This window comes from Myotis myotis, unplaced genomic scaffold (genome assembly GCF_014108235.1).
Source record: "Myotis myotis isolate mMyoMyo1 unplaced genomic scaffold, mMyoMyo1.p scaffold_m19_p_5, whole genome shotgun sequence".
In the NCBI taxonomy this organism is placed as follows: Eukaryota; Metazoa; Chordata; class Mammalia; order Chiroptera; family Vespertilionidae; genus Myotis; species Myotis myotis.
This window is the reverse complement of record NW_023416357.1, coordinates 103,260,619-103,272,751: the sequence shown is the minus strand read 5'-3', so window position 1 is coordinate 103,272,751 and position 12,133 is coordinate 103,260,619. Positions and strand designations below refer to the sequence as shown.

At 43.0% G+C, this 12,133-nt stretch overlaps 1 pseudogene; it reads right to left on the bottom strand.

Annotated features, from left to right (window-relative positions):
- Positions 1-4,508: 4,508 nt before the first annotated feature.
- LOC118656578 lies at positions 4,509-8,180 on the bottom strand (annotated as a pseudogene).
- Positions 8,181-12,133: the final 3,953 nt, after the last annotated feature.

Below are 12,133 nucleotides of genomic sequence, written 5' to 3'. Positions count from 1 at the left end.
ATTTCTGTGGGGTCTGTTGTTATTTCGCCTCTATCATTTCTGATTTTGTTTATTTGGTTCCTCTCTCTTTGCTTCTTGGTGAGCCTGGCTAGAGGTTTGTCAATCTTGTTTATCCTTTCAAAGAACCAGCTCTTGGTTTCATTGATTTTCTGTATTGTTTTTTTGGTCTCTATGTCATTTATTTCTGCTCTAATCTTTATTATCTTTATTATCTCCTTCCTTCTGCTCATCTGGGCTTTTCTTGTTGCTCTCTTTCTAGTTCTTTGAGATGTAGAGTTAGATGATTTACTACCATTTTGTCTTGTTTTTTGAGATAGGCCTGTAGAGCTATAAACTTCCCTCTCAGGACTGCTTTCATTGTGTCCCATAGGTTTTGGATTGTTGTGTTTTCATTGTCATTAGTTTCCAGGATGTTTTTAATTTCTTCCTTGATCTCATTGGTAACCCAATCAATATTTAATAACATGCTATTCAGCTTCCAAATGTTTGAGTATTTTGGGTTGTTTTTATTGTGGTTTATTTCTAATATTATGCCATTGTGATCTGTGAAGATGCTTAGTATGATTTCAATCTTCTTGAATTTGGGGAGACTTTGTTTGTGACCCAATATGTGGTCTATTTTTGAAAATGTCCCATGAGCACTTGAGAAGAATGTATATTCCATGGCTTTGGGGTGAAATGTTCTGAAGATGTCAATTAAGTCCATCTGATCTAGTCAGTCATTTAGGATTGCTGTTTCTTTGCTGAGTTTTTGTCTAGCGGATTTATCCAGTGATGTCAGTGGTGTATTAAAGTCCCCTACTATGATTGTATTGTTGTCGATCTCTCCTTTGATATCTTCCAAGAGTTTGTTTTTATGTATTTGGGTGCTCCTGCATTGGGTGCATATATGTTTACCAGGGTTATATCTTCTTGTTGTATTGATCCCTTTAGTATTATGAAGTGGCCTTCCTTATCTCTTGTTATGGCCTTCACTTTGAGGTCTATTTTGTCCTATATAAGTATTGGTACCCCAGCTTTTTTTTCATTTCCATTTGCCTGAAAGATATTTTTCCATGCCTCCACTTTCAGTCTGTGTGAGTCCCTTTTTCTGAGGTGGGTCTCTTGTAGACAGCAAATGTATGGGTCATGTTTTTTTTATCCATTCAGCCACTCGATGTTTTTGGTTGGAGCATTTAGTCCGTTTACATTTAAAGTTATTATTGAAAGGTATTTGTTTGTAGCCATTTCTATTTTTTGTGCCTGTTTTCTTTCTTAGCTTTTTATTTCTTCTTTTTACACCAGTCCCTTTAGCATATTTTGCATTGCCGGCTTGGTGGTGATAAACTCCCTTAGCCTTTTTTTTTTTTGTCTGTGAAGCTTCTTCTTTCCCCTTCAATTTTGAATGATAGCCTTGCTGGATAGAGTATTCTTGGATTCAGACCTTTGCTTTGCATCACTTTGTAAATTTCCATCAATTCTGTTCTGGCCTGATGTGTTTCTGTTGAGAAATCATTTGATAATCTAATGGGATATCCCTTGACTGTAACTTTCCGTCTCTCTCTTGCAGCCTGTAAGATTCTCTCTTTGCCCTGAACATTTGCCATGGTAATTATGATGTGTCTTGGTGTGGGTCTTTTCAGGTTCACCTTGTTTGGGGCTCTCTGTGCTTGTGTGACTTTTTTCTTCCCCACCTCAGGGAAATTTTCTGATATTATTTCTTCAAATAGGTTTTCTAATCCTTGTTCCTCTTTCTGTTGTTCTGGCACCCCTATTATTCGTATGTTGTTTTGTTTCATGTTGTCCCATAGCTCCCTTAGGCTTTCCTCCTGTCTTTTAATTTTTTTTCTCCAATTGCAGTTCAGTTTGGGTGTGCTTTGCTTCCCTGTCTTCTAATTCACTAATTCGGTCCTCCGCTTCTCCTAGTCTACTGTTGAAACTTTCAATGTTGTTTTTTATTGCAGCTATATCACTCTTCATTTCTTCTTGGTTCTTACATAAGTTATTGATTTTTTCTTCCATTTCTTTTTGATTCTTATATAAGTTGTTGATTTTTTTTCATCCGTTTCTTCTTGATTCTTGCATAAGTTGTTGATTTTTTCCTCCATCCGGTGTATGGATTCTAGGACCCTTAATCTGAATTCTTTTTCTGTCATGCTGCATGCCTCTGTTTCACTTAGTTGCTTATCTGGTGAGTCCTCCTCTTCTTTCCTTTGGGGGTTTCTTTGTCTACCCATGTTTGATCTCACCGACATATCTAGATGTTGAGTCATTCAGTGACTGCTCCTTGGGTGGCAGTGGCCCCTCGGGCTGTGGTTGCTCCTCAGGCAGTTGTGGTAGCAGCTGCTCCTCTGTTGGCAGCAGCTCCTCTGGTGGGTGCTGTTCACAGCTGTGGTGGCTCCTCTGGCTGGTGGGGGGAGGCTTCAAACACAGCTGCTGTTCCTCAGACAGAGGGTGTGGTGATCAGGAGGCTGCTGTTCCTTGGATGGGGGTGGGCTACACACATCCATAGGTGTAAGATTTTTGTCCAATCTCTTCCTGCACTCCCCACACCCCCTTCCCCCAAGAATTGTCAGTTCACTTCCTTTCTATGCCCCTGCTTCTATTATATTCGCCAGTTTATTCTGACTTAATTTTTAGGTTCACTTGTTGATAGGTATTTATTTGTTGTCACTTTATTGTTCATAGATTTTATCTTTACCTTTTTCTTCTTCTTCCTCTTCTTAAAGAATATCCTTCAGCATTTCATATAATCCTGGTTTGGTGGTGATGAACTCATTTAGCTTTTTGTTATATGTGAAGCTCAATTCTAAATGATAGCTTTGCTGGGTAGAGTAATCTTGGTTGTAGGTTCTTGCTATTCATCACTTTGAATATTTCTTGCCACTCCCTTCCGGCCTGCATGGTTTCTGTTGAGAAATCAGCTGACAGTCGTATGGGTACTCCCTTGTAGGTAACTAACTGTTTTTCTCTTGCTGCTTTTAAGATTCTCTCTTTGTCTTTAGCCCTTGGAATTTTAATTATGATGTGTCTTGGTGTGGTCCTCTTTGTATTCCTCTTGTTTGGGGTTCTCTTTGCTTCCTGGACTTGTAAGTCTATTTCTTTCATCAGGTAGGGAAGTTTTCTGTCATGATTTTTTCTAATAGGCTTTCAGTATCTTGCTCTCTCTCTTCTTCTGGCACCCTGATAATTCGGATGTTGGTACTTTTGAAGTTGTCCCAGAGGCTCCTTACACTATCTTCATATTTTTGGATTCTTTTTTCGTTTTGCTTTTTCAGATGGGTGTTTTTTGCTTCTTCATATTTCAAATATTTGACTTGATTCTTGGGATCCTCTCGTCTGCTGTTGGATCCCTGTATATTATTCTTTTTTTCAGTCAGTGTATGCTTAATTTCTGACTGGTCCTTTTCCATTTTTTTGACATTCTCATTAAGATCCTTGAAGGTCTCCCTAAGTTCCTCAGAGGTTTGTAGAAGATTCTTGAGTAATCTTATAACTGTGGTTCTGAACTCTATGTCCTCCATTAGTTTTCTTTCCTCCATTTCTTATTTGTGACATGTTTCTTTGTCTTTGCATTTTTGGTTGACTGCGAGGACCCACTGTGTCTATAAGAAGAACTGCTGTGCTGGAGACACCTTTATGGGGCAGGACTTACTTCAGTGGGGCTTTGGTGCTCACTGAGTCTGCCCCCTGAGTGTGTCCCTTATGCATGTGAGGAGTTGAAATCTGGTATCTGACTAGGGGTACCCTGGCTCCTTTATCTCCCAGTCAACCACTGTGTGAGTCCACCCAGCAGGAGCTACAGCGATAGCAGCAGGTTTCTCCTCTTTGTTTGGGATTTGGAAGTTTTGGAGCTCTCTGACCCAGCTGCAGTTAGATTAGGCTGCAAAAACCAAGGTGATTCCTTTGTGCCGCTGAGCACAGCTTGGGAGGGGATGTAATTTGAATGGGGTGGGGTCTCAGAGAATCACCAGGGTGGAGCAAACAGCAATGGCTGTCAGTGTCTCCGGGACTCCTCGCGTCTCTGCAGTCCTGTGCCCCCACAGCAACAATGATCCCTGCAAGCATCTCTGTGAGAAAGCCACCCTCACTTCCAAACCGCTGCAGGACAGTCCAGTTTCTCCCCGTAGGAGTCTGGTACTCCAGAATCTCGCCTTAAATGAGCTTTTGTACCCCTGTTCTTGGTGCCTCTGCACCTCCTACCCAGTCTCAATGCGCTTCTTTCTTTCCTTCTAGTTGTAGGACTTCCACTTGGCCAGCTTTCCTGTGGTTCTGGATGATAGCTGTTTTGTCTTATAGTTGTAGTTTCGATGTTGTTGTGGGGGGCAGCACACACAGGTTTATACCTTATGCCGCCATCTTGGTTCTCTCTCATCGATGTTTCTCTCCTGCGGTGACATTCTGAGCAGACGTTATAAATAATGTTTGTTTTGATTTCAACACCTTGGACAGGACAGCTTCCAGATCCTTCCCACCCAGGTGCAGCTGGCCAACTTTCCACAGGATGCCAACACGCCGGGAAACAGGTTTCACCTGTTTTTGGTGTCAAATATTGTGGAGTCTTCATCCTCATCATTCTCTTCATTCAGGGGGGCCATTTCCACGCGCTCAGTCGGGGTGGTGATGATGTCATACTTGAGAGTCATCTTCCACCTCTTTCTGGACCTGAAGAAGCGCAGCAGCAGGCAGGTGATGAGGCAGCGGTGTAGGCGCACGATCACGGCCACCTTCAGGGTGGCAGGTCACGGAGCAGGCTGGAAATGCGGGTCACCGGGGCATCGCGGCTGCTGTTGGAGCCGCCGCCGCCGCCTACCCAGACCCCGTTCTGTGGTGTTCACAGGCCGGGAGCCGGCTGGCAGGTTCTAGGGCTGTGGCACTGGGGCGACCTGGGCACAGCTCCCGGGGGCAGCGGGCGTGGCCAGGAGCATGAGCAGCAGTGGCAGCAGCGGCACCCAGCTTGCATGGTGCAGGTGGGTGGGGTAGGGTGCGCAGCTGTGTCCTGCACCTGCGCGGGGGCCTGCACCCGAGACTCCTGCTTCCATTGATTTTTTAGAGAAGGTGGGAGGGAGGGCGCGAGACAGAGACAGAGAAACATGGATGTGAAAGAGACACATCGATTTGTTGCCTACTGAATGCGCCCTAAGAGAGGGGACTGGGATTGAACCTGAAACCCAGGTAGGTGCTCTTGGCCAGAATCAAGCCCACAACCCTTTCCAGTGGTTCTCAACCTTCTGGCCCTTTCAATACAGTTCCTCATGTTGTGACCCAACCATAAAATTATTTTTGTTGCTACTTCATAACTGTAATGTTGCTACTGTTATGAATTGTAATGTAAATATCTGATATGCAGGATGGTCTTAGGCGACCCCTGTGAAGGGTCATTCAACCGCCAAAGGGGTTGCGACCCACAGGTTGAGAACCTCTGCTTAGTCCCTGGGCCAATGCTCTAACCACTAAGCAAACTGGCTAGGGCTGCTCTTACTCTTTTTTTTTTTTTTTTGTAATCCTCACGTGAGGACATGCTTCTCATTGATTCTAGAGAGAGAGAAAGGGCGAGTGAGAGAGAAACATTGATAGGTTGCCTCCCACACTCACCTTGACCAGGTCATCGAACCTGAAACCTAGGTCTGTGCCCTGATTGGGAATTGAACCTGCTGCGATCCTTCAGGGTGCACAGGATGACACTCCAACCAACTGAGCCACACTGGCTAGGGCTTGCCTACTCTTTTTAATAAACATTAATTGAAAGAAGGAACCAAAGAAAAGGCACAGAATCAAGGCAACAACTTTTGATAGAGGGAGGGACTTGAACACGTGTGACAAATATTGCTTTTCTCCTACTGTTATGCACTGAATTGTACCACCCACATTCAATATACTGAAGCCCTAAGCCTAAGACCTCAAAATGTAACAGTGTCTGGAGACAGAGCCTTAAAGAGGTGATTAAGTTAAAACGAGACTATTACTGTGGGCTCTGAACCAATCTGACTAGTGTATCCTTCTAAGACGAGATGAGGTCATATAGAGAGACACCAGGGGTGCAAGCACAGAGAGACAGCCATGTGAAGAGGCAAGCAAAGAGAAAACTAGCCCTGCCAGCACCTTCACCTTGGACTTCCAGCTTTCAGAACTGTGAGAAAATAAGTTTGTGTTTTTTAAGCTGCCCAGTCATGGTGTTACATTATAAAGACCCTAGTAGACAAATAGGGTCTCACCCACTGGCTGTTCCTTACCACTTCCTGATTTTGTTCAGAATCAGAGTGAGTTCATCACTAGTGTTACAGAAAAAAACCAGACCAGAACCAAACAGCGCTCTGAGAGTTTGGAGTTACACTTTATTCACCGCGGCGGGCTCAGGGAAATGAATCCAAATCTAAGCAAAACTACACGCAGAACTTCCCTTTTTATAGAAGAGCCAGCCCTTTGTGCGCTTGCTGGCGGCGGCCTTGAAAACTACACAGTTCTATCCAATAAAAAATGCACCTGGCATGGCATTGGGTGTATCTAGTCTCTGGCCTACAAGGTCAGATAGCTAAGTTTATCTCCCCCACTATTCAAGCAGGCTAGAAAGCAAAGTTACTTTTTCAGAATAAGAGGCCGTCCAAAGAATAGCAGAGAATTCCAAACAGTAGTTTTACAGAATAGGAGTTTTCCTTCACACTAGGACAGGAATTATGATGTGATCAAGGCAATCCTTTTCCATTTCTCTTCAATTAAGTCAATTAGAAAGTTCCCATTTGCTACTTCTACATCTTCTATTCTTATCATGGTAGAGAATAGTTGTTATTCAGCAAATTTTCACGCTCTACTCACCGGCCCGCCCCCTACCCTACTCAAGGTAGGAATATAGTTCTTCACTCCATGAGGTTGAGCTTGGTCCTTACTTTGCTTTGGCCAATAGAATGTTAATAAGAATGACACAAACAGAGGTTTTACAGGTGGTTCTGTGCTTTGGCTTGGTTTTTTGTGCTTCTGCCATTCATCATGAGAAGAATATGCTCTGGAGAATTGCTGGTCCCAGAATGAAAGGCTCAGAGAGTAGACATAACCACAACCTATATCCTGAAGCTGAGCCTCCCAGACAGCCTGCAGGTGTGTAAGAAAGAAGCCTGTGTTGGTTTAAGCCACTGGGGCGTGAACATTGTTTGTTATGCAACATCATTATACCAAAAAGGAACTTACAAAAGCTCAATTCTCCTTTTTAACAAAAAGACCAAGACCAGCCTCAAATACTTGTCAGGCAACCATATCCAAATGAGATTTTAAAACGATAACAATTAGAACTTTCATTGTATGCATTTTTTTTTATCTGTTGTGGCAATTAAAATTAATTTTTAAATTATAGTAGTGGTACAGTTTCCTTTGGATGATTAATATTTTTTGTTTTTTAATTTAATATTTCAGGGAATCAATGTAAAGACAAATACTGAGTAAATAAGACTATAGGCAACAGTTGGTTATAGAAAAAAAAATAAAGAAAAGAAAATGAAGGTGAGGCATAGATGACTGAAATTTGAGAAACACTAGAGTAAGAATGGGACAAAATTACAGAAGAGAATGGAAGGGATGGGGCCAAAATGTAAACCCAAAAGAAAAGGCAAGTAGTGTCATTTCTACCTAAAAGGAAATAGTCAAGATGGAAGAGAAAGAAAGCTGACTTTTGGAGTTGAAGGCTATGAGTTTGAGTTCCAGTTCTGTTACTCCAGAAGAGTGTCCTTGTAAGAGTGAGGAATTGTCACCCCACAACCATTATGTTGGCATTGTTTCTGTAAATGCTGACTCTGACTGATATGGAGCTTGTAGATAGACAGCATGTTTACATGTAGAAGAATCCTAGGAACTAACTTCAGAAGACACAGACTCTTCCCAGTTCCAGGAGATTTGCTGACCTTCTACCATAGAACCAGGATGATGTAGACCCAGGATGACAAAGACCAGGATAACACAGCAGACCATCACTTGACCAGTTTCAAGGTCTTTATCAGAGTAGACTGTGCTGGCTAGAACATGGAGAACTTTTCAACTTTCTCTCCTTGATTTCTTTGTTCTGCTTTCCCTCTCCCTCCTTATAAAAACCTCTGCCTGCACTGAGGTAGGAAGATGCGCTTTGGGTAAGAGTCCCCCACCTTCTCAGGTAGCCAACACTTGAATAAACCTCTTTCCTTTTTCACCATCAGCTGTCTTAAGAGTTTGGCTTTCATGGCGGCAGGCAGCCCAACCTTGGTTTTGGTTACACCCTGCTCACTCTGAGCCTCAGTTTCCTCATCTGGGAAATGAGTGTGATCCAACATCATCATTACTGAGACTTTGGGTTCTTGTCTCCTGATAGAAAAGAATTTAGACCAGGGACACTGATAAAAGCAAAGGCAGATTTATTGAGGCTTTTCAGGGGGCAAAACCACTGTGCCCCAAATGTGGGGCTTAAGGGTTTTTTTTCCTTGGGAATACAGAAGGTTCTGGAGTTAACCAGTCAGGGTGTAGATTGGCTGGCTTTTTCTTTTTTAGGAATGCTTGGGTCCCACTGAAGTCCTGGTATGAGTTAGTAAAGCAAAACATTCTGGGATTGTGCAAGACTTATTATGGGATGCAGAAAGGGACTTTCCCAACAGGTATTTTGAGTTTGTCTCTGGAGTTTTTGGCTCTGCTTTAAATCTGAAAAACAAACTTAAAAGAAGCTAGGCTAGTTCTAGGACCATTGTTTTATAGCTACCTGTTGACAAACTGCCATAGTTGTCAGGGCTTGACTCAATGGAGCAATTTTTGGAAACATTTTATTCTACCTGCCTTGTCATTACAGAGATTCATAGAGATTCTGCCTGTGGAAGCAGCTCTCAGGGTTCAGGTAGACAACTAGGAAGAGATTAATGTTTGACAGGCATGAGTGTGAAGGCCAGAGATGGGGCTAAAAGAATGAATGCTTCGCCCTAGCTAATTTGGCTCAGTGGAAAGAGGGTACGCAAAACCAAGGCCTACGTACTGAAGGGTTCTGCGTTCGATCCTGGTCAAGTTGCAGGCTTGATCCCCGACCCTGGTTGGGGCCTGTGCAAAGGCAACCAATCAATGTGTCTTTCTCATATCTGTGTCTCTCTCTTTCTGTCTCTCTCCCTTCCACTCTCTCTAAAAAATCAATGGAAAAATATCCTCAGGTGAGGATTAACAAAACAACAACAAAAGAATGAATGTTTCACCTTGGCCAGTGTGGCTTAGTTGGTTGGGCATTGTCTTGTGCACTGAAGGGTTGCCGGTTCAATTCTGGGTTAGGGCACATGCCCCAGTTGTAGGCTTGATATTTCCCTCTCATGTCAATGTTTCTTTCTTTCTCTCTCTCCCTTCCTTTCTCTATAAAAATCAATAAAAAATCTATATATATAAAAGGCTAATATGCAAAGTGTCCCCTCAGGAGTTCAACTGGGAGACCAGGAGTTCAGTCACTCGCTATGATGTACACTGACCACTAGGGGGTGGCGCAGAGTGAAGGAAGGCCCCAGCTGGCAGTCGGAAGGCCTCGATTGGCCTTGATCGCAGGCCAGGCCTAGGGACCATACCCTTGTATGAATTTCATGCACCAGGCCTCTAGTGTTATTAAAAAGAAAAGAAAAGAGAAGAAAAGAAAGGAAAAGAAAAGAAAAGAAAAGAAAGGGAAAGAAAAGAAAAGAAAAGGAAAGAAAAGAATGAATGCTGCCTTAGCAATCAGAGATGCAGTCAGGGTGCACACAGAAAACTGGCAAACTGGCTGCATGAACTCTGAGCAGAAATAACCTTGGATTTAATTTTAGGTACCTTTTACTAAAACTTCAGCCTACAAAGAGAGCCAGCCTGACAATAGAAGGAGAGAGACAGAAGGGAGGAGTGAGCAGAAAAGGATCATTTCCTCAAAATGAAACCGGACAACCAATGGTTCTAGGCTGCTTGTCACTACTTGAGCCTTAAGCAGAGAAAGGGTTGAATCATGTATGAGTATTTATTTCAATAATGCTGGCAGTATTGATATGGAATTTTTGGAATGGAACCCGGGTTCTTTGTCTGCTGGAGTCGAAGAATAAATCCACAGACAGAGGGTAGTACACTGAGAACCAAGATCAACAACAATTAATATAAATGTGAGAAGTCCTGTCAGAAGGCTGAATTTGGGCTCTTTGATATTCACAGGGTGAATATTTGCATTTTATTACCTACTGCTGACTCAATGGCCTAAAGCACCTCCCCCCCAACCTGATAATTTTACTGTTTACTAAACATTACCATTGATATGTCTGTTTGCATTCCTAAAAGTCAATTGTGTATGCTAGTAAATAAAAGCAGATGGGAACTGAGACTCAGTGGAACTTGACTTCTACAGTTAAGCTTTCTCTGGCTCCCCCATAATTTCAAAATTATATTTCTTGTCTTGTGTTTTAATTTGTACATCAGCTCTTTCTCCAAGCCTTTGAGCCCAAAAGCCATGCTGGCCATGGCGTTTCACAGTAGTATAGCAAAGGTGGAGATTTTTTGAAGAACAAGTACAGACTCCCACGTGGGGAGAGGGGAAGAGTCCCACAGAATGGACTCCCACGTGGAGAGGGGGAAAGGGTCCCTTCGACTTTCTGTTTCCATGGTTTATAAAGGCTGTAGTTCCTGTGTCCTGATATCCCCTCTGGTCAATATTCCCTTTTGATTTGGTTACTATAGTGACTCCTGAGGCCCTCCTCACTCATTGTCCTCCTATTCCTTCTGGGCTTTCTTCCTTATTTATTTTGTAAATATAGACCTTCTTTGGCTACTTCCAGTTTGCTTGTCTTATGGAAATATACCTGTTGCTGCTCCCTTGTCTTATGGAAATGTAACTGCACCCGGTTTCCCTGTGTTAAGGAAATGTACCTTCTCCCAGTCTGTAGCCCTATGTTTTTTTCCATGGACCCCAATTCTAAAAATTCCCTATGTTCCTGTCCATTGTTATAATGTACCCCGTGAATCACAGAAGGACGCCTCAGGAAGTTGAATTAAAGAGTCACATTTATTGCAAATCCAGGACTATGAGGGGGCATTTCGCTCTCCCAAATCTCATAGTGCCCTCTCCAGCCCCGACATCAGATATATATAGGCAAAGATCACAAAGGTATTGATTATATCCCAGGGTTTGGAATGAGGAACCTGGTTTGCAAAAAGCAGTTTACAGAAGCAGACTTAAGCATGTTAGCTAAATTATAGTTTTTGGTCTCTGGCACTGAGTTGACAGAAACACATTATCTAGAGCCCTGGGGTCTTGGGACCACTGAGTTGACAGGAACACATTGTCTGGAGCCATTGGGTCTTGGGACCACTGAGTTGACAGGAACACATTGTCTGGAGCCACTGGGTCTTGGGACCACTGAGTCAATGGAAGCACGTTATCTGGAGACACTGAGGCAATTTAAGATAATTGTGCTGTCCTAGTTCCCAGGTACAGAAGAATGTGCTTCGATAACCAGTAAGATCACAATCAATGGGATAGCATACATAAGTTCAGAAAATCAAAATAACTTTTCCATTGTTAAACAAAGCAAATAAGTACAGATGCCAAACAGCAGGGTTAAAGTTAAACTATAATTTCTACTTGAGATGATTGCTACCATACTTCACAATGTTCCCCTAAAATTCCTGTTTCAGTATGAGAGAGCAGCAGGTCATCCACACAAATCTGCTCTACCCCTCCCCATAAGCCAGCTGCTTATATTGGGTAGAAGGACAAAGATTACATGGGAAAGTAAGAATGACAGTCATGGGAGAGTCAAGGAATAATGGTTACAGGTTACAGGCAATGTGGGCCTGGGAGGTGGCAGAAAGGAAGTGCCTCTGGGCACCTGCAGGAGCAGAGTACAGGCAATAGGGGTTGGGGTCCCAAAGGGCAGGCAAAGGCAGGCCTCCAGGATGAGCATGACAGGCAGTTCTCAGAAAAGCAGGATGGGCTGCATTCTGATGGTAACTCCCATGTGCCAGGGCGTACAACTCTCACCAGGTCAGAATGTGCTTTCTCTGATCAGAACAATCAGGGTTAACAGAGCATGATTAATATTTCTTATAATTATTGCTAGCCCCCACTATTCCTTTCCTGCCCCTAACAAACAGAGCAGGGGCATTTATAGAAACTAGTGTTTTATCAGGCAAATCAGCAAGCTGGACAAGACTTGCTGATTAA